General features: G+C 39.6%; 1 pseudogene; it reads right to left on the bottom strand.

The window, feature by feature from the left end:
- Positions 1 to 163: 163 nt before the first annotated feature.
- On the bottom strand, positions 164 to 20515 carry LOC134532035 (1,5-anhydro-D-fructose reductase-like; annotated as a pseudogene).
- Positions 20516 to 21771: the final 1256 nt, after the last annotated feature.

Below are 21771 nucleotides of genomic sequence, written 5' to 3'. Positions count from 1 at the left end.
CAAACGTTCTATCCGAGTCGTGTTAAATGAGCGTCAAAGAGGTTTTTTTAAGTGGCTTGTAATTCATTATACATGCATAGTCTCGTCTCCCAAGAGTCTTTAAAGCATGTATTCTTAAAGTTACTCAAATCCTTGAAATGACTTGCAAAAACAAACAAGCAAATAAAGCACCAAGTATGGACATGTATTTTTCACAAAAATATTTTGACAGATTATGCAAGTTAAAACATTGTAGCATCGTGTATGTTTCACAATTTGTTGAGTTTCTTTCAGGCAAATTTGTACCGTTGTTACACCAATCCCAAGCCATCAGCCATTTAGTGCTGAAGCAAATGCGTCTTGAATGGTCCGGCCAAACAAGGCAATGGCTTCACTTGTAGACGGCCGCCAATCGCGAGGAATAAACCGATGGTGCAGGCATACCAATGAGCGTTATTTTTTTTTTGTTGAACCTGCCCCTGTCAAAAAAAAACCTTGACAAAAAAATGAAGGATTTTTATAGAACTGCAAGTACATGTTGGAAACATCAGGAACCACAAACACCTTCACTCATTCTTCTTCCATCTACGATGGGTAATTGTCTGGTACAGAGTAGCAATTCAGCCTGCTAGTAGGGATCGTTGAATGGATACTCTGGGTGTCTGATAAACCTAAAAACACAAACACGGAAGCATAAATTAAACAGCAGAGATGCATGAACAAACCCTCAACTGCTGCTTTCCAAGTTTTGCAACATATTATTCCTTCAATACAAATAGATCGCACACCTAAAACAATACTGTTTCAACTTAACAATGGCCCAATTTGAGTTACACCTATTTGTTACGTCGCAAAGTGGCCTGTTAACTTGTGAAAATAACATTTCATCTGAATTTCATATAAATTCTATTGTTATTTGGCATGTGTCACTTTTTCATTCTGTAGTTTTTGAGAGTTCTGCAGAACAAATTTGTTGTTCTATTGCACACAGACCGTCGACAATAGTGCAGTTACCAGTTATTCCAAAACAGATGCCATGTGTTGAGAAGTGGCAATTTTTCTTGGTTCAAATTGTTTCAAAATAGCCACATATAGAAATGTGACAGTTTTATGTGGTTAAATATGTCACCTTTTTTTATTATTACTATAATGATGCCAGTTCTATAGGTAACTGACTCAAAACTAGGATTTTGTTAGTTGTGTATTGTTTTAGGTGTTGATATCTTGATTAATTTTGAGTGTTTTAAGTTGGTATCATTTCATTAGACATAATCTCATTACACTGAATGCATAACCAGTCAAGCATCTATAGCTTTAAAACATATATTCTTGCTCTTTACGACATTGACTAAAATTTATAAAGATTATTTCCATGTCTTAAAATTTTTCGCACAGCTAGGCCACAAAACACAGAGCAGAGCTACGGGCTCTTTAACAATTTACTAGCCACTCGAGTTTTATTAAAGGTGTCAAACCAAAAATTGAATTTAAGAACCTCTTCCCTTTCCAGTATTAGTTTAGTTCTTGTAATATGCATTTTTTTGGACACAAAAAAATATGCTAAAACTTGTTTTTCACTGATTTTTTTTAGAAATAGAATATTTAGTAGTACCGTCAGTATCGTAAAAAACATACAAAACTGTAATAATTTTTTTTAATTTTACAGTTTTTGAAACACTTGTTAAACTACAAGTCAGAGCTCTGTACCATTTGCAATTTTCCAAAGCAACGCCTTGCAGTTCTACAAGTGTTATCGTTGGCAACTGAGCATCCAAGGTTTTTCCTTGTAAAATTACGAACAATTTTTTTTACAGTGAACCACAGGGTCAAACCTTTAAGTCCCATAGAGGCGTGTCACCGAGCGAAGACTGCACGCCAGCTCGGTGCGTGGCGCGTAGAGGCTAAGATGCATGTGGTGCGCGAGCCCGTGTCACCCTTATTGCCCCGGCACTTGTGGATCTCTTTCACCCAGCAAGGCGCTCCCTTCGTTATAACATAACTTACAAAACTGATGTATGATTCTTTTGTACTGAACACCATAGGTTTATATCCTTTGTTTTCTTTTGGTGCTGGAATAGAACAATCGCTGGTTTGACCTTCCCCGTGAAAGACTTCCTTGCAGACACTCACGGTTCTCTGAAGAAGGCGCTGTAGACATGGCCCTTGGATCCTCTGTCCAGGGCAACCAGCTTCTCAAGGTCAGCTTCGTCTAAGTTGAAGTCGAACACCTAACAACACACACACACAAATTCTTGTCTGTGAGCTTTTTTACTGTTTAATTTTTGACGTGACGTCTAATAAATCGATGAAAGCCGGCTGCATGCACGAAAAAGTGTTCCGTTACGCGCATGGTCCCGTTGTGCTGTGTCCCGTTACGCTCATTGTACGCTTGCGCCGCATCTATATCTCTTCTACTCGATTGGAACAACCATCGATTTGACTTTTTCGAGGTACATTAAACTTGAAACACTTCCATTCGTTTTCCTACTTTTCCTATCATCGTCCTATCCTTAACAGAATAACACAGATTGGAAGAAGTTAAATAAAAAACATGTACAAAAGTTATTGTTAAAATAATCTCTTCGTTAAATTAATAAACATATTTGAATTAATTAGTCAATTAGTTAATTAATTTATCAATTAAATTGTAGATTTCATTTCACGCCTTCTTTGTATCCATACAAAATAGTGATCTAATATATAAAATTCTCGTGTCACAGTTTTCGTTGCCATACTCCTCCGAAACGGCTTGACCGATTTTGATGAAATTTTTTGTGCTTATCCGGTATTTATGAGAATCGGCCAACATCTATTTTTCATCCCCCTAAATGTTAGGGGTAGTCCACCCCTAAATTTTTTTTTTATTTCCAGTTTTTGGTAGGAAATCACCATGGCAACGGCTGTTGCTTTGTTGATGCTTCATTCGTCTCTATGGCAACGGCTATTTCATTGTTAGTGCAGTCCTCATCACCGTTGAAATTTTGCAAGTACTTTAAATATCAAAAATTGCCCTTTTTTTTTTCAAGTATATATATTTTACAGACTTGAAACTTCACAGTAATGTTCCTTATGTCACGCAGGATGACATTTTCCGAAAATTAGATCCCATAGCATAGGTGGTTAAAAATAGGCAACAGTGGGTACTTTGTCTGCATGAGAACAGTATTTTGCATTGTTCATGCCTTCTGCGTCTCCATGGCAACAGGCATCGCGCGGCAGTGGCGTACCCACAACGAGGGGCATGTATAATGAGCGGCGCAAGAGTGATCTGCCTGTAGACTGCCGTAGCGAAGTACGGGTACATCAGTTGTACGTTGCGTGCACGAGTCGGGAAACCATCGGTACATTATACAGCATTGTAATAAATTTTTATTATTTACCATTACTGTAAATGGGAGATGTGGCATAATTCTTTTTCCATTAGTATAGCCGTGCGAAGCCGGGTCGGGCAGCTAGTAATTCAATAAAAATGATTCAATTTTATTCATAAAAGTACGCAATCATTTCATCAGTGTTTTGTTATGACTTTGTCACGTTAAACTATCGTCCGTAAGCCGACTTTACAGACAACGAATTTTTTTTTCTGCTCGTTTTTCTCCTTGTAATGTGTCCTATTCCGCGCTGCGTTCGTCGGTGAGGATTGAACAGCACGGGATGAAAGGAAACGACTGACGGCTCACCTGGAAGTTCTCCTTGATGCGGCTGGAGTTGGAGCTCTTGGGGATGGCGACCACGCCCCTCTGCAGGACGTGTCTCAGCAGGACCTGCGCCGAGGTCCTGCCGTGTCTGCGGGCCACTTCGGCGACCACAGGGTCCGTCAGAGGACTCGGCGCCCTGCCCACGTCACACCGATCACAGCCTTCCCTCAGCTACGTGCGGAACCGCTACAGTGGCGTAGCTAGGATTTGTGTACGGGGGGTGTTAAGAAGCATGGCCCCCCCCATGTTAAAGCAGTGGGTCCGGGGGTCCTCCCCCGGGAACATTTGGATTTTAAGGTGTAAAATAGTGCTATTTCAGCAGTTTTCTGGTACTAAAATTTAAATATTGTAATGGTAAAAATTTTATTAATTTTAATATGAAATTTGTTTGAATGATTAATAAGAAATTAATTAAAGATTTGGTGCTAAGGGGTATTTGAACCCCTAACCCCCCCCCCCCTCTGGCTACGCCTCTGGAACCGCAAATATCCTTACTGATGTAGTCGACGTTCTTTAATCCGGAAATATTTAATTCAGAGTTCTTTAATCCTGCAGTTTATTGTTTGACACATTTCGTTAACCAGCACCGATCGATCCGCTATTGTTCTGATTTTTGTTTCCCGGTGGATTTTGGGTTTTTTGTTAACCTTGACCGCCAAGACGCGAATTTGCGTTAACACCCTTGGGTAATTTTAATATCTTTGGTACCAGGATATTACAATTTGTTTTAAATGTCACTGTACTCGTACTGTATATATATATATATATATATATATATATATATATATTAATTTCATTTAAATTATTTTGACGTTTGATAATCCAGCAAAATCGCCTAACTATCACGGCCTTAGTCCAAACATGCTAGACTAAGAAATCCTTTACTTTATGCACGAGCGTTTGCAGAATTTCATTTGGGAGGACGGGGAGAGTCAGAACATTTTTGTCTATTTGCTTTCAATTTATTTTTCCTTTTGTTGGTAGCAATAATTGTTTTTTTTTTTAGTTTTTTTTTTTAGGATTTCTTAGACTTTCCCCTCTGTTATATTGAAAAATAAATTAGAAGAATCTAAATTATTTTCTATGCACAGTTCATCCAACTCTTAAAAATATTTACACTTTAATATGTCCCAAATATTTTAAAAATACCATAAAACTACACTAAGTTACTACATTATGCAACTCAACTATTTCATTTCAATCAAATTTTCAGAATGCAATATCAGTTTGTGCAGCGTTTTGAAAGATTAGGTTTTTTTTTATATGCTATTTCTTTAAGTTTTTGGTCACACTTGTTAGATCATAAAGTTTGCGTACTGGCTCTTAATCATCAAGAGACGTATCGAAAGACACGTGTTTTAGTCATTAAAGAAAAACGTAAGTATATGCGCTTACATCAGCACCGAATAAATTTTGCAATTCATAGTTCGGTGGAAATATACAGTGAGAAACGTGTGCAGGGAAAATACAACAGTAAAGTTCTGTAGAAGGTTTATAGGGTACCAAAAATGAAAAATTTTAATATTAACAAATGAATCAACCAATTTTATAATGAACCAATGAACAAACCAATGTTATAATGAACCAGATCTTTCCTCCCAGTACCCACATCCAACCGGTGGACGTATCAGATCTCAAGGTACCCATGATGATCAACGGAAGGATCAGCACTGTAGTTACCCTTCCATCGGTCAGGTGTCGACCACCAGGACGTTCGAGCAAGATTTCTGTTGAGGGGTGAGGCAGCCCCATTCGGAACTGGTCCTCACACCCACCACTGGCTGGCCCTTCTACTCCTCACTCCTGATCAGGCCACAGTCTGCTGCTACATGCAAGGCAAAGGAATAGAATAAAATTCATAAGAAAGAGTCACGCCCTTCCAATCGTGACAGAGTGAAATTCAATTGTCTCGACTAAGCCGTCCAGAGAGATGAATTAATGGAAGAGGCCATCAGGTTATGGCAGAGGTAACGGGTTGTGTTCATGTCGTCCACACCACGTCAGTGGAGGAAGGATAAGAGTACTGTATCACTTTTGAAACCACGTCAAATGGATCCAGACAGTCCACACTCCCTACCCTCTCCAACACCACATTATAATATTTCCACAACAAAGGGATTCAGTCAGGGAGGGTAGGGAAAGGAGGTGTGGTCTGGCTGGATCATTTTGGTGTGTACTATGAGGAGGGATAGGTGAGGAGTGAGAGGTAGGAAGGAATAAGGCTGAGTGGATTCTTTTCATGTGGACTCTAAAGTCATCAAAAACCCCTGCCCTTCCCCTAATCACGTGCCATTGTAGACACCCACAAGAAGTGCCTCAAGACGTACTTCAAGTCTGAGATGTCATCATACGACTAATCGAAGCCAACCACAAGGATCTGGTGAAGGTAGAGGCAGGACGAAGTGCTAGCGACTATGCTATGCTCCCAAACTTTTTCACTCTTGCAAGATGCCACCTTTCATGACACCAGACAGCCTCCTCTAGCACAGTGCTGCTCTTAAGAGATCTGAGGTGAACTGTCGTTGGTGGAGTCGGAGCACGAGCTCGCTAATGGTGGATGCTGGCAGCGCCTGTACCTGCAGACACGGTCTCCACCATCCCATTCGCCCTATCCTCTGATAGCTACTCAGCGAAACAAGTGGAGCTGAGGTGGGCTTGGGTTAGAAAGGCTATGTACTCGCATCTTACCCCTTCTCATAAAGAAGGAACCAACACTGAAACAATATTTCCAACTGTCAAGAACAATCTCCTCCAGGCCTTTCCATTTACTCCACGCAAGGCCTAACACCCGTTAAAGGTCGGATGTGCATCAACCTGATAGGCACAAGAACTCCCTACCAAGAGGCGGTACCATACAAACAGAATGATCCCAATTTAGACCTGTTCTAAACAATAGTTTATCACAGTAACATGTGACCAGGACCATACACAAAATTTAATTTCGAGGGGTGGGAGTGGGGAGAGAACCATTTTCCCCACTGTTTACTTCCAAATTATTTCAATATGTTGGTGAGAATGGTATTTTTTTTTTAGGATTTCGGAGGAAAATGCATTCCCCCATCACCTCTCCTTCTGTGTACACTCCCATATGTGAACGGTTGCGAGTACAGAACTTTGGTTCTACGGCCATATTTATAATTCTTAGTGTCCTTTAATTTTACTGTTCTTACTCGGCAGAATTTCCAGGCGCCCCCAGGGGGCCGTAGGCGCACATGGTGATGTCCAAGGCCTTGCAGAAGGCCACCAGCTCCCTCTGCTGGTAGTAAACATGCAGCTCCACCTGCAGGTTGGCCGGCGGGATCCTGGCCGCCCGCACGATGCGCTTGATCTGGCGCGAGTTGAAGTTGGACAGGCCGATGGAGCGGGCCCTGCCGGCGTCCACCTGCGCCTCCATCGCCTTAATGAACCAGAGTGCATCACAGCTGAGCATCCTCGTGCAGCTATGTCCCATGAACACAGCAACACGACGAGAATACTCTCGAAGATAACCTTTGCTATCCTTTGGCAACGCTACTGCAAGGATTTTTATGCTGACCTACGATGAGTGCTTCTATCTCCTCAGTCTATTGTATAGTTAAGTGTATCACATTTGTGTTCAAAAATATAAAATATACTTTTACAGTGTTAACAATACATAAGTTGTAGTAGAACCCTGGATTCTCGTGAGGTGCCAGAGCCAGCATCCATCTTGAATGGCATCATGGCTGCCATCTCTGGTGACCTTCACCCTTAACGTTTACCTGACCACCGTCATGTATGACCTCAACCCCGGCCACCAAATTTTATTTTGCCATCTTGGATTTTAGAGCATTCCAAAGGCCACCATTTTGAATTTTGCTGTTTGAAGTCCAGAAAATGCTTTATACCCACTGCCGTTTGGTGGCTTTTTGAGTTTTAAAATTTAGTTAGAAGATTTTATATGAAATTAAAATTTAACTGTTTCATGGTATTGACTTAAGACTAATTAGTTGGAACCCGATGGATGCAAAAATATAATAAATTATTTTTAAAATATTTTTTTTAATATTATACAAAAATTGATCCATTAAAAATTCCAAATGCATCATATAATTAGAAGGTTCTGGTTTTAATCTCCGAAATGGCCACTCATAAAAGATGGTGAGAAGTTCTTCCTCTATGCCTTCCGCCAGAAAACTGACCCCTCCCCCCTTTAACAATACATATATATTCATTTCTGTCCCCACCATTGCCCGATCGGATTCTCTTTTCATCTGCAAAATAACGCTAGTGTTGATTGCCATCTCGCTTTACTTGTTATCCACTAGAGTGCACTAGTGTCAATTACCAAACAGTCAGATTCCTTACTGGTGCCATATTAATGGTTATCTTGGCCACTTAATTGTCAATCAAAGGTGCAAATGCCAACCACTAAGATCCAACTAATTTCACTTTGCAAAGAACATGTCATATAGGGCTCTATGATCAATCAAGATAATGTGCCGTTTCAGTGCCACTTTCAGGCACAAATGTACGAATTCAAATTTAATTTTTAATTTTTAAAGAAGGAAACCAAATAATAAATTTGTATTTTTTTATTTTATTAAATTTTGTTTCCATTACTGTACACTCCGACGTAATCTTGTGCTACCCAGTGCACCTGTGCTTGTTCGCAGGCTTCTATTAGATACTGTTTGCTGACGATTTGTGATCGCAGCATCTCGGCCGCGGTTCGCGTCACGTTTTCTCCATGTAACAGAATGACTTTCTTGTTAGTGAACGCTACCCCAACCCCACTACTAGCAACTTTCATTTCTCGGAGGCAAGCATACGTAAGGGTTTTGCCGTCACGTACTGGACCAAGTTACAGCCAGCGGCAAAGCCTCGGGACGGTCCACATGACGCCTTTCCCAGGCGACTTAGCAAATTTAAACCCCCCTCCCCTCATCAACCACCGGTGGCTTCACGTGAACTCAAACCCGGAGCAACGACCCCCAGTGAACCCCGGGCGGAGACCTTGTCTCCCCAAGGACGTTCCCACTTGTCAAACAGAGCCCTCAGCTAAGTCTAGCGGCGGGAAAAATCCCTAACCTTGCTCTGAGCGCTGGTCGCGAGCGCGCCCACTGCACTCTAGCGGACGTTTCTGTGACCCTCCAGACAGGTTCTCGTCTTGGCCACCAGAGCGCAATACTCATCCCTCCCATAAGAGACAGCTTGTCACAATCGACCTTGGCAGCAGTCGCAGTGCGATTGCGATTTTAGTTCGCCTACGACTCGCGTGAGAGCGCAGCGAACATGTTGCAGTCTGCTTCGCCCCTTCGGGCATCTCCGGACACCTTCGGGCAATCACCACCCCCCCCCCCCCCCCTTTCTTGGGCTGGGGGCAGTTGCTTCCTTTAATTAGACGCCCCGACGCCATTTTTTGGAGATTCGGCGGGCAGCATCTGGTCTGTGCGGACCACGCGTCGCGATCCGCGAGAGTTACTCTCCGTTGTTCGACCAAGACTCGACACTACGTCATGTAGTCGCCAACGTCAAGACAAAGAGGCCTCAATTTTCTTAGTTTTAAATTTTGCTGCCCGCAATAGTTATTTGCTAATCTAAATTATTTATCTCTCTCTCAACATGTCTACCGTGACCATCCGTGCCGCGAGCTGCCTTCTCTGCTCCTGCAGCCAGCCTACATGACTTCACCCCGCTGTTTTGGGTAAGTGGTCGTCATCATTCCCCCCCCCCCTTTTTTTTGCCTTTCCCTGGGCATATTTTTGCCCAGTCCTAGCCGCCTGTTAACCAGTCTAAGTAATTTGGGACTTTGGTTGCAGGCGGGGTCCAAGTTGAGGTTCAAAATCAGCCTCCAAAATCAGCCTCCAAAATCAGCCTCCAAAATGAGCTCCAAAATTAGCTTCGAAGATTATCTCCAAAATTAGCTGCAAGCTCCAAAATTAGCTGCAAGCTCCACTCCAAGTTTAACTCCGAGTTTATCTCCAAGTTTCTACTCAAAATGATTTATTCTGGACTTTAATCTGCCGAAACCTCTGGTGCCAGGACACAGGACATAATTAAATGTCAATGTAATTGTTTTTTTTTTGAGCCTGCGAGCTAACTTAAAACCAGTATTAAATTCAAGAGGTATTATGGTGTTACTTTTATATGTATTTTGTTGCCCCGGGGCTCCCTCCATTTTGTAATCAATATGTTTTAATACCAATGTAATTAAAAGATAAAAACAAAAAGTAAATTATTTTAGTAAAAAGGGCACTTATATAAATCAAACCACCAGTCTTGTTATTTCATTAGTATTCATCCCCGATCCACATAGCCTACTAGAGTTGCTAGGAGGTTATAAATAAAATTCTTTTATACGATGTCTGGGCACCTCTGTGATTATTGTTGTTATTGTTTTGTTTTCTGGGCTGACGCTTCCAAGGCCTTAATTTAATTATTCACTTTTGAGTGTTTACCTGCAGCCCAGCGTTCGTTATAATAAAAATAAAAATATTTGCCCAATAGTCTGTAACAAAGTTCCTATTTACCTTGTTTTATCACACAATCGTCGCACCGATATTTTAAGGCGTCAAAATTTGGATTTAAAAAAAACCTCTCGCGTAAACGTCGCACAACTGGGGCACATACTATTCATAAATACTTTCGTACACGTCCGAATATATACTTGCCTCCGTGTAACTTCAAGATTTTCAATGTTATACTTCTTTAATTAAGAAAAAATTGTGAGAAATAATTTTTACAATGTGCGCGCACCATGCAACAAAATTTTCACAGCATAAAAAAAAATTCTACAACAAATAAAAATTATATATGTGCTTTTAAATCGTATAGTTAAGCAATTGATATTGAATACTTGCCCATATCATTAAAAACATTTATTTATTGTGAATATTAGTGATAGAAATTGTATTATAAACCTTTTCACATGTATTTTTAAGTGTATTTATATAAATAAGGTTATATTTCCAGATGTATAATTTATTTGCATTATAAAATGTTACATTATTATTGACTATATAATTAAAATTAATTTTGAATAAACATTCAGCATATTTATTGATTTTCATTATCAATAAACAATATATTTCATTTATTTTACTAAATTAAATAATTCATTTTATACATGTGTTTATATTAATATCAACTAAAGAGAATTTAAAAAAAAATATTTATTTATACTTTACCAACATTATTTATAATATGTATCCAATCCTTTTATTATTTTATTTATATTAATTAAATGCATGCCAAATTAAAGTTAGCTTTTTATTACATCAAGTAGACTAAGTATAACTTGTGTACAAGTATAAATTGTAAGTATAACGTGTATAAATAAGTGTACGCACCCATCTTTTTTGTATTAAATCCACTAATTTGTTAAAAGCTAGACATAAATGTTTCAAGTGATGTTAAAGAAAAAGCTACTGACCCATTAAAAATGAGGTAAATATTGATTTGAAAATTGCATAAAGTATTTTTGTTACTTCACAGGTTCCGATGGTAATGTACCTGTCATTATTGAGGCAAGCTGCTTGCAAGCCCAGCATTGACTCACGCATGGTGACGCCCGCGTTATTGCACTGGAGAACAATAAAATTGTTAGTTACATTCGAAGTTCAAAAAAAAAACCGCAGTTACACGAAGGCGTGTGTAAAAGGGTCAGGTTTCACGGCGACTGTCTCGTGCCATACCTTCCAGGTGCCGAGGAGGTCCGTGGTCATGTCCAGTTCCATCTCGGACAAAGGGACTCACTCCTTCCTTATCGACGAAGCCCATCGGGGCGTGGATCAGGTACAGATCCACGTAGCTGAGTTGCAGCGCTTCCAGGGACTTCTTCAGGTACTTCTCCACGCACTCCGCCCTGTTGCCGAAGGGCGGCAGCTGTAATCACCGCCAAGAGCACCCGCCTGTGTCCAGGGACGTCGGAAAGTTTTCATGAGTGGGGGGGCGAAAAGATGTATCACACTTACCTCAGTCCTAGAGCGGTGGTCCAGGGACCCTCCCCCGGCAAAATTTAGAATTTTAGATGCAAAATTGTGCTATTTAATGAGTTTCCGAACCAAAATATTAAATATACCAATCCAAGAATTTGATGACGTAGTAGCCTATGTATTAAATACTACTCTGACAGAAGATGTCGTACAATTTAAATAAAATACCATCTATGAATTTGCAATCATTTTACAGTATACTGACAATCATAAATTTGATTTTCTAATGAATGTGATCACCAATGCAACGTTTGTAACTACTGGTTGAGAAAATACTACTTGGACCAAACATTTATTCTGGGAAAAGGAGGGAGGTGAAATGCTAATCTCGCTCCCCCATGCATAACAGCACGGGGGCGACTCGCCCCTGCTGCCCCCCCCCCCCCCTGTTCCGACGTCCCTGCCTGTGTCAGGGTCCTTCGTAGCAACCTCAAGACAACCTCAAGGCAACCTCAGGACAGCGTAGAGCGAACATGGCACAGTCATGGCCCAGCTCTAGCCGTCCCGAAGTGGCAACTTGTATTACCTACTCCAGATGATTGACGTAGGGCCGTCAAATGATAGTCCCGTGCACCAATGGGGTCCCGGTGGAGTTTACAGTTTTTTTTTTTTAATGTGTAACATCTTAACTCACGGTATACGGCATTCGGTAGGAGTAATTGCGTGATGGGAAAGGAAGTCGCATGGAACGGAAATGCGTCACAACGGTGCTGCCATCTCAGAATGATGGCGAGAAACAAAGTTCACAAAGACATAGGGAAACGTTATAGTTTTTTAACTGTTTCGTTATTTTTAACAATACATGCAGTATTTTAATAAAATGACTTGTCGAAAATCAGGTCCAAAACAGGGTACAATACTTTTTTCAAGTCTTTTCCGCATTTATAGGAGCCGTTTCATTATATAGTTAAGATTTCTGTCTGCTAATCAAACAATTCAACAGTCGACGTTGTACACCCTCGTACGTACAATTATATTAAGTTGTTTTTGCAAGAACTGTTTGGAGAGTGTCAGATATCCTTAATTGTGGTCGGTCCGATAGTAGAAGTATAATAAATCCTTAAACTTCCAATAGTTTCTTCTACTACCCCTAGTCGATTACAAATTGTTTTCAGTCTTTGTCTGTTAATAAAATGGAAAAAAAATGTTATACATACATGTATAGCTTTCTCAAGATTTAATTCACTCATGTTTAACTTAACAAAAGTCATTTGACTACTGAGTGCCCACACTGCAGAAAGCTGGTCACTATATAATTGAACTTAACTATTGTTTTCATACCTACTCTCAGCGTGCCAATAGAAGCTTGTGCTTTAATACCGTGGACGGATTAACACCAAACTTATCTAAAAATATATAGAAGAAGTACGTGAGCGTCTAAACCTCGCTACAATGTTGCCATTGTAGAATTGTCTGTAAACAATTACGTTTCCGTGTCGCAGAGCAAAAATTGGTTTGGCTGCGATTTGACCTGCTTCTGTATCATGCCTATTCACATAAACTACTTGCAATTCCCATATTTTTAATAAACTGGAAAATATTTTTCTGGCAGGACGAAAATTTCAGTCAAATGAAGGGGCATGCAGGAAGTAAACATTTGAAAGTCTTGTAGAAATTTATTTCCGGGAAGGAGTAGTGAAGCTAGAGAAACAATGGGGCAAGTCCATTGAACTTACGAAACTCAAGTTGTCTCTTTAACATAATACCAAGTAATATATCAAACCATCCACGTTATCACACATCAAGTATCTTATCTTGGTCGACTGCCAAGCGATTACTATAAAGCAGGTCATCAAACAGATATATTTGGTGGCAAGCTATGCATTAAACCCTTGGAAGATAATTCTTCTTTCACCTTTGAATCGTAGTTAATTTTACATGCCTCAAAAGACACCCACCCAAGGTACACCTTAATTACATGGAACCCTTGTATATTTTAAGACTGTTCGGTATTGTTCACGGTCTTCTGAAAGATTCCGCTTTCTGCTGGCTGTGTGTGACTTACTATTTTACTAGCACATGATGCTTCACTTCTTCCTCTGCAACGTGGGACTGCTGTGTTAATCACGGTCAAATCGTCGAATGAGCGGTAGCCAGACAACAAATCAATTTCAGAAATGTTTTATTTTCTACATGCAATAACTAACTAATCTAGGGAAATGGGGGGAGGGCGAATGTTTGGAGGGTTTTTAGGTGGTATGATACCTCGCCAGAAAATGGGTAGTTAAAATTTTTGAAAAATATTAAGTATTTAAAATGAAGATTTAACGCACTTACACCATCGTGTCAACAGAATTAAACTAAAAAGGAGCACTTAAGAGTGTATAATGGTTCAATTTTACAAAAATAAATTGTACACATATCAGTTGCTGCATTAGTAACTTATTTTTTAAAACTTCAATTTTTTTTAAATCAAAGAGTATATAACGGGGGGGACATTGCCTCAATCAACTCCCCACAGGATCATTACTGTCTGCGTGATGTCACAAAAAAGGCCATAAGTAATCTGTTGACTGCCAAATTCACTCTATTTGAGAGCCCAATAATTTTTATTATTTTTTTAAACTAATCAGAGGGTCAGGTACATATGAAATAATATTGCATTGTTTTACTACTTATTTTATGCCGTCTATGTTTTGTACAGTGAGTAGTAAATAAAATTGCGGCATTTGATAAATATTATTTACAAAAAATATAAAAAACTAGTAAACAAAAATTATTATTTTTTGCAATATACGGGTTACGTGATGGAAATATTATTTAATAGTATTATTAAGTATATCTGTAACTGCTGTCGCTTCTGAACATTTTCTGCTGACAACTGTATTCTACAAATTTGCAAACAAAGACTGTTAATACAAGATAGAGTTAAGATAGTGTTCCCGATAATAGGCTACATAAGTATTGGAAGACTGTTTATACGGGCCTGGTGATACCAGAGATTAGAGAAAGTTACAGATGGAGCATAAACACAGTTTGTAGGTATCTCTGCTGAAGCCAGGGGACGTAAGGGGGAAGCAGGTCGCCGCCATATTGTGAGATGAAGAAAACCACGTTTTCTCATAAGTGATGTATGTATGATGGTGGAAAAGTGCATGAATATTAAACAAATGAAGACTGTTGACTCGAGAAAAAATGATTGTGTACAGGAGTATGTAGTAAACTGCATTTCTATATACTAAATAAACAAATGGCCGCCATCTTGTTGTGTGAACAAACTGGCCACAGTGCTCAGAGCTCATGCTCCATCTGTAACTTTCTCTAATATCTGGGTGATACACGTGCCGCGGGACGCCAGTTGGCCACCCCTGTTCCGGAGCGACCAGTCGACGGCGGCGGTGCACGCGGAGAGGACAAGCCTGAGATGTACATCAAGTTCTGCCCCTGCCCGAACACGCCTGAATATTCGCCTTCGGCCAACCTCGGGATTTGTTTTATTTTTTGCGCAGGAAAAATGAATTCAAATATTAAAAGTGGTCGGTTAGGTTAGCTACATTAAAAACACTTTAAAACACTATGGAAGGTTAGTTAGATTAGTATAGCTACATTAAAATAAACAATTAAATAAAAATATATATACAAATGAACCCGAGGTTGGCCGAAGGTGAATATTCGGGCGTGTTCGGGCAGGGACAGAGCTTGATGTACATGTTAGGTTTCCCCGCGGAGAGGGGCCCAAGTGACGCACCTTGGTGACGATGAACAGCTCCTCCCTCTTGACCTTGCCTGAGTCCAACCACTTGCTCAGCGCCTGGCCGATGGCCGCCTCGTTGCGGTACACGTAGGCGGTGTCGATGTGTCTGTAGCCGGCCTCCAGGGCGGAGTCCACCGCCGCCCCCACCACCTCGCTGGACGCCTGGAGGGCACACGGAACAAATCTGCAGCCACCGGCAGTAGCCACAGAACAAGGAGGGAAAATAAAGAAGTGCGACCCTCACAGTGGAAACTGAAACCATGTTTCACGCGACATGTGTCGCTATCTGTTGGGCGGGCCCATAACTACCAGCAAATAAAAAAAAATCGGAACAGAGGTTCTCATACAAATTTTACTAATTTAATCGATGCGAAAATACTTAATGCTGTTTTGTAATAAACCGTAATGTAATAAATAAAGGAGTAGGAGGTGCAAAAACTCATTGTATTACACACCACAAAATTAGTGGCTACCTAAATAGAGTGAATTTTCACTGGTTTGTTTGCCTGGTAATAGCTTATAAATTACTTATCCTAATACATTAATGTAGTTATGTCAGCAATATATTATGAAAACTACTATCTAGCGGACGGGCCCATAACTACTTCAAAAAACTAGGTCTCAGTCTCGGTAATTAGAGTTTCTCCCCCATGGTAGTAGCGGGGAAACTTTGCGCGTGTCAAGGGTGTTCCAGTGTTTCAATCAACGTCCCTACTTCAGAGTGACTTCAAACTGATACGTTACTCACAACAGCATAAAAACCGATCACTGAACACCCGAAGAGGTCTGTATAAGACTCGGGATAGCGCCGCTGGGCTCTCGAGCTACAGCAATACTGGCTTAGCCTAACTTTGTCCGAGCTATGTCGGAACGCAATGGTTCGGTCCCTAAGGCGGCCAGAGGTTTACTAATCCGTGTAATTTCTTTTACCGCATCACCAACACGACCACACGATTATGTGCCTGCGCGAGTGTCGACCTGAACTACCTGTTACATGCAATAAAGGGCTAACTACCCTGGCATGTTATGTGTTCCCAGGGGTTCGTAGGAGCGGCTCGCACAGCTTTACACTACACGCCACACACGAGTTTAACCAGGTCACTTGAAATTACAGCACACCGACAAGCCTCTAATGCACACCAACACGACACTACATCACGCCAGTTGGCCGATCTAACTGGTGGGGAGCTTCACTCCCCCGCCGAATTAGGTACACGTAACTCTTATAGAATTACACGACCTACCAGCGCACACACAGGCCCGTGTGCCAAAACCTATCCCACGAGACACGCACCCCCCGCCGTCGATTCAAATGATTCTTCACCAGTGTGGGGTGCACCTGAATTACTATGCACTTAGCGAGTTGTAGAAACTTCTGTTTCTGGCCTCGCCCACGCTTACTGCCCCGGATGGCAATATGATGAATCTGCAGTGGCTGGGGTCTCAGTTGCGAGGAAGCCATCGAAGGGGGAGGGTGTGACGCTCTGCTTCGGTACAGCTGGAGGGCGACGCGCGGGAGAGAATGGACCCTGTCGCTCCAAGCGGAGGGATAGCTAACTGTTTGTAAGCTGACAGCAGGCAGTCGTGCGGATCTAAGTAGGGGGGAGGAATAGACATACAGCTCGGAGCTCAAAACTCACTCCTCGCTGAGTCGGGGAACCACACATAACTTGAAACACACAACTTAGAACAGTCATAACTTAGAAACCTCGAAAAAATACACGTAACTTAGAACTGTCATAAGTTAGAACGATCATAACTTAGAAACACACGACGTAGAAACACACAACTTAGAAATGGCATAACTTAGAAAGTCATAACTTAGAACCATCACAACTTATAAACACACAACTTAGAACTGTCATTACTTAGAAACACGCAACGCAGAACCACACAACTTAGAAACTTCATAAATTAGATATTCATAAGTTAGAACTATCACAACTTAGAAACGTCATAACTTAGAAACACACAACTTAGAACAGGCATAACTTAGAAGATTCTATCTTGTGGGTTTCTAAGTTATGTGTTTCTAAGTTGTGACAGCACCCCGCTGAGTCGTATTCACCTCGCCCGGCTCACGTGCCAACAGGGAGCGCAATTCACGTGTTCATGCTACGCAGAAAATGGCGTACTTTCACAGAGAATAACGTGGCTGGCGTTTTTATAACATTCCTTGATTATATTTCTTGTCGCTTCATACACATGCAGAAACTGCACAGAAAAAAAAATCTGTAGTTTTGAAAAAGATACTTTCGGAAACTAGTTGCCAAAAAAATAGTTTGTAATGATGCAAGAAAGATGATGTAACTTTGTACAACACATGGCTATGGTTATTTTTGCCTATATAAACTAGAAACTAGGTACGTTTTTCGAGATAATACTGAGTAATTATTACAAAAATTGGTGTTTATATTTATATTCAAATTGATGTTTAATATAATAATAAAATTTTAAAACATGGAATGATAATCAAATATTCAATAATTTGATTTTATTTTGTTTATCATGCTTATGTACGCTGTTAATACTTGGACAACACAAAGCATAAATGCCCAGGAATGAATCCAAACCCAGTATTACTGCGGACACTATTTTGAAGTGATATAGTTTTTACGTAGATTTTGAAGAAAGACTACCTATAGTAGCCATTACCATTGTGCTAATTCTGGAAAAATTTTATATATTTTTTCGTTTCGTGGTCCAAAACCCCAAAACCATCATTAACTCAAAAGTTTATATATTATATATTTATATAACTATGGATATATGCTATATCATTTTATGGACATTTAAATTTACACGAATCACTTCCAAAATGATAAATAAAATCTAGTAATAGAAAATCTCGATCGAGTTCGTTAATGGGCAAAATTCGACCAAAGGGGTGTAAATGGGGATGGTATTTTTAAAAACAGAAAAATCGCTATAACTCACATAATATGACGAATATCGCTTTCGTTTGAACGCAATAAAATTCGCATGAGTAATACCAAAAACTTTTGTCAAAATACATTTTCGATACAACAAACCATAACAGAGAGGGGTGGAAAATAACAGGGGTTGAAATACAGAAAAAAAAAAAAAATAATAAGTATCAGATACGTTCAAACTATTCACAAACCTTATAAATATTATCTAAAACGTTTGTCTGAAACAATTTTTGATACAACCAACCATTTGCACTTATACCACAATTTTAATGGTTCATGCTGTATACTTTTTACCATTTGTTAATTTTTGAATTAATTTATTTTCTTGTGCCAATTTTTAAGGCATTTACTGTACCATTTGGATTTTGACATTTTTCATGGTGAGTGCTATACCATTTGGATTGTGTAATTTTTCACGGCCAGTGCTGTACCATTTAATACCTTTATAGCTTTATCTTTTGGTTTGTTCCATTCTTATGGCCAGTGCTTTACCTTTTGGGTTGGGCCTTTATTTATGGTCAGTGCTGTGCTTTATGACTTGTGCCTTTTTATGGGCTATACTGTACCTTTTGGTTTGTGCCCTTTTTTTATGGATAGTGTTGTTCGCATTGGCTCCGCCCACAATGCTGAGTGGGGGAAATGAGGGGAAGTAAAATAAGTCTTAGATAAAGCCAACTTCAGTGATGTACAGTTTCGATGCTATGTATATTATATTTTAATTTAGGCTATTTTTAACAAATTATACATCAAATTGAAGCTAAACTAACTCAATTTTGTTTAAAATGTGCACCTTTAGTTATACGGCACACATCCAACCTAAAGTCCATTTCTTCCCACACTTTGGTTAACATGTCCAGAGTAATGGAATCAATAGCCTCTGCAATTCTGTGTCTCAACTCTCTGGCAAATCATTAGTTAGCGACGGAACGTAGACGCGATCTTTGAATCTTTGATAAAGCCCTAAAAGAAAAAAAAATTGTGGCGATATGTCAGGTGAACCTAGAGGCCAGTGAAAAAAAGCTGTCGTCTCGACCATTACGACCAATACAACAGTCGGAGACTTCGACATTCAACCACTCTCGTACAAAAAGATTCCAATGGGGAGGGGCTCCATCCTGTTGCCAAATAAAGTTTACAGGTTCACCCTCTAATAACTGGGGAAAGAGCCATTGTTTCAACATAGGAGGCGCTGCAAGCGAGAAAACAACAAAGAAGTACTTGCTCATTTTATTATCTAAAACTGTTTGAGTTACTCTTAATTGTGACCTTGAACCAACACACTACAACACTTACAGTTGATACTATTGACATTTATAACTGGGTCATTCTGCTGTGGGCATAACGTAGACTGTGCCGAACCATGGCCAAGCGCGGCTCCAGAAGGGGCGCGAGACCAATTTTATTGATTAGTGTATATTTATGTTTACTTAAATATTTAATTTCATATGTTAAACTTTTATCTCATCAAAAGTTGCATGGAGCTACTAAGGTTCTGTATTTTAAACCTGTAATTTGTAAATAATATTCCAAGGCCAACATCTGACCACTTTAATTTTTTTGTAACTGCGACCTTTCTTTGTGCGATAGCCCCTCCCGAAAAGTCATCCTGAAGCCGCCATTGACCATGGCGAACTCCATGAAATTGTGTTGGCTTTCCGGGCGGGTGACTCACCTTGAAGGTGCCCAGGCCGACAATCGGCATCTCGGCGCCGTTGTGGAACTTGACGCTGGAAATCGACGCCGCCATGTATGTCGCTCCTGGAGGTAAGCCACCTGGTCAGTTGCGGTCTCGGCAGCTACCTGGGCTTCGCGAGCCGCGACGCCTTCTCATCAGGCAGTCACGTACCGCAAGTCATGCCGACTATCGTCCCCACCAGAGATAACATTATCTTATGTTACGATGAGACAGCAGATGTTTCCCGCGCACTGAAAGTCTAGAGCCTCCGGGGACACACGCAGAATGAGGCACGACACGACGCCAAATTTTGTTTGATAGTAGTTGACTTGCATGCATTTACACAATAGCAACAAAACTGTCGCAATCAGACACGAGGCGACAACAGGTAACAACTTCGTCTGATGGCTGCATTGTTCTGCGCCTGCGCTAGTATCTGTGTGTGTGTGTATGTATGTATGTATGTATGTATGTATGTATGTGTATATATATATATATATATATATATATATATATATATATAAAATTTGTCAACAAAAGCATGTCGTACTGTGGTGGGGTAAGGTAAAACATATCCTCGAGTACACTAAAATGAACGATATAAAATTGGCTACTTAATCTAAATTAAAACCTAAACAGACTCACGCATTACCACTTTAAAAAAATATTTTTTTGTAATTAAATAAATTTTATAATCTTTAATATACAGTGAAGTTTAAAAATAAATATAAATAAAAAGTTTCAAAAGGCTGCTATTACATTTTGAAATGTTTATTTTTTTTGTACACAGTTAATACAAATATATAATAAAAACTGGTTAGATATTTAGTAACAGAAATATGATAAAGAATTATGGTAGCCATTTATTAAAATTTATGTCTGTTGTATTATTTTAATTCACTGTAGGCACTTTTGTAATTTTAACCTATTGTGCTTCAGTTTATTGTGGCTAATGTCCACTCATATAAGCTTATTTTCAAAATAAAAACTAACACAGTGTCAGAATTGATGTCAATTTTTGTTTCTGAAATTAAGGATCCATATATTATTTCCTAAAAAATATAATGAATTTGAAAATTTTGAAAAGCCCGCCACAACCGAGCATGGTTCATGTTTCATGTAGTTTAAAAAGTCGCCACAGTAACCTTGATATCTGACGTGTCGAAATAGTTTCTGGTACCCACGCAGATGGCAGGTTATGTCGATACAAACTAACGGACTTACGTCTCTCTGTATAGATTGTCTCTGGTTCTAGCTTTACATGAACACACTTTTGTATTGTGTTTGTAAATCCATTTGATTAATGTGATAATTTGTTTATTCTGTTCAATTGTGTGATTTTAGTGCCTGATTTCCTCAGGAAACACGCAGAATATTTATTTTTGGCAGATATGTTATTTTTATTTTTATTTTTATTTTAGCAGTCCCACAAGATGGTGTAATCTAAGCAGGCCATGAAACACATAATACCCATTGAGTTATGTGATGGAGTAAGTCTTTTCTCCTGCTTTGCTGACAGTTGGGGGATGTCACTAACTAGATAATCAGAAAAGTCTCTCTTTGGAACTGGACTTGGCCAACTCTCTAAATTCAAGTTTTAAAAATAAATAAAGCATAGTGTAACATCAAATTTAAATTAAATGGTCCGTTCAGCTATTGTGTGTAAATTCCACAGAAATGTAATATTATTTACGCATTTTATTGTGTACTATAACTTCATTATCTATGCTTTATTTATTTATGTATTTCTTTTTGGGTTCCCATAAAATAATATCAAAGTTTAACTTGTGAAAGACAATACTCATATATACTCTCGTGTTTCTTTGTGTGTTTTGTT

The sequence above is a fragment of the Bacillus rossius genome, chromosome 5, assembly GCF_032445375.1.
Source record: "Bacillus rossius redtenbacheri isolate Brsri chromosome 5, Brsri_v3, whole genome shotgun sequence".
NCBI classification, from domain to species: Eukaryota; Metazoa; Arthropoda; class Insecta; order Phasmatodea; family Bacillidae; genus Bacillus; species Bacillus rossius.
The sequence above is the reverse complement of the archived record's forward strand: the minus strand, read 5'-3'. Positions and strand labels throughout refer to the sequence as shown.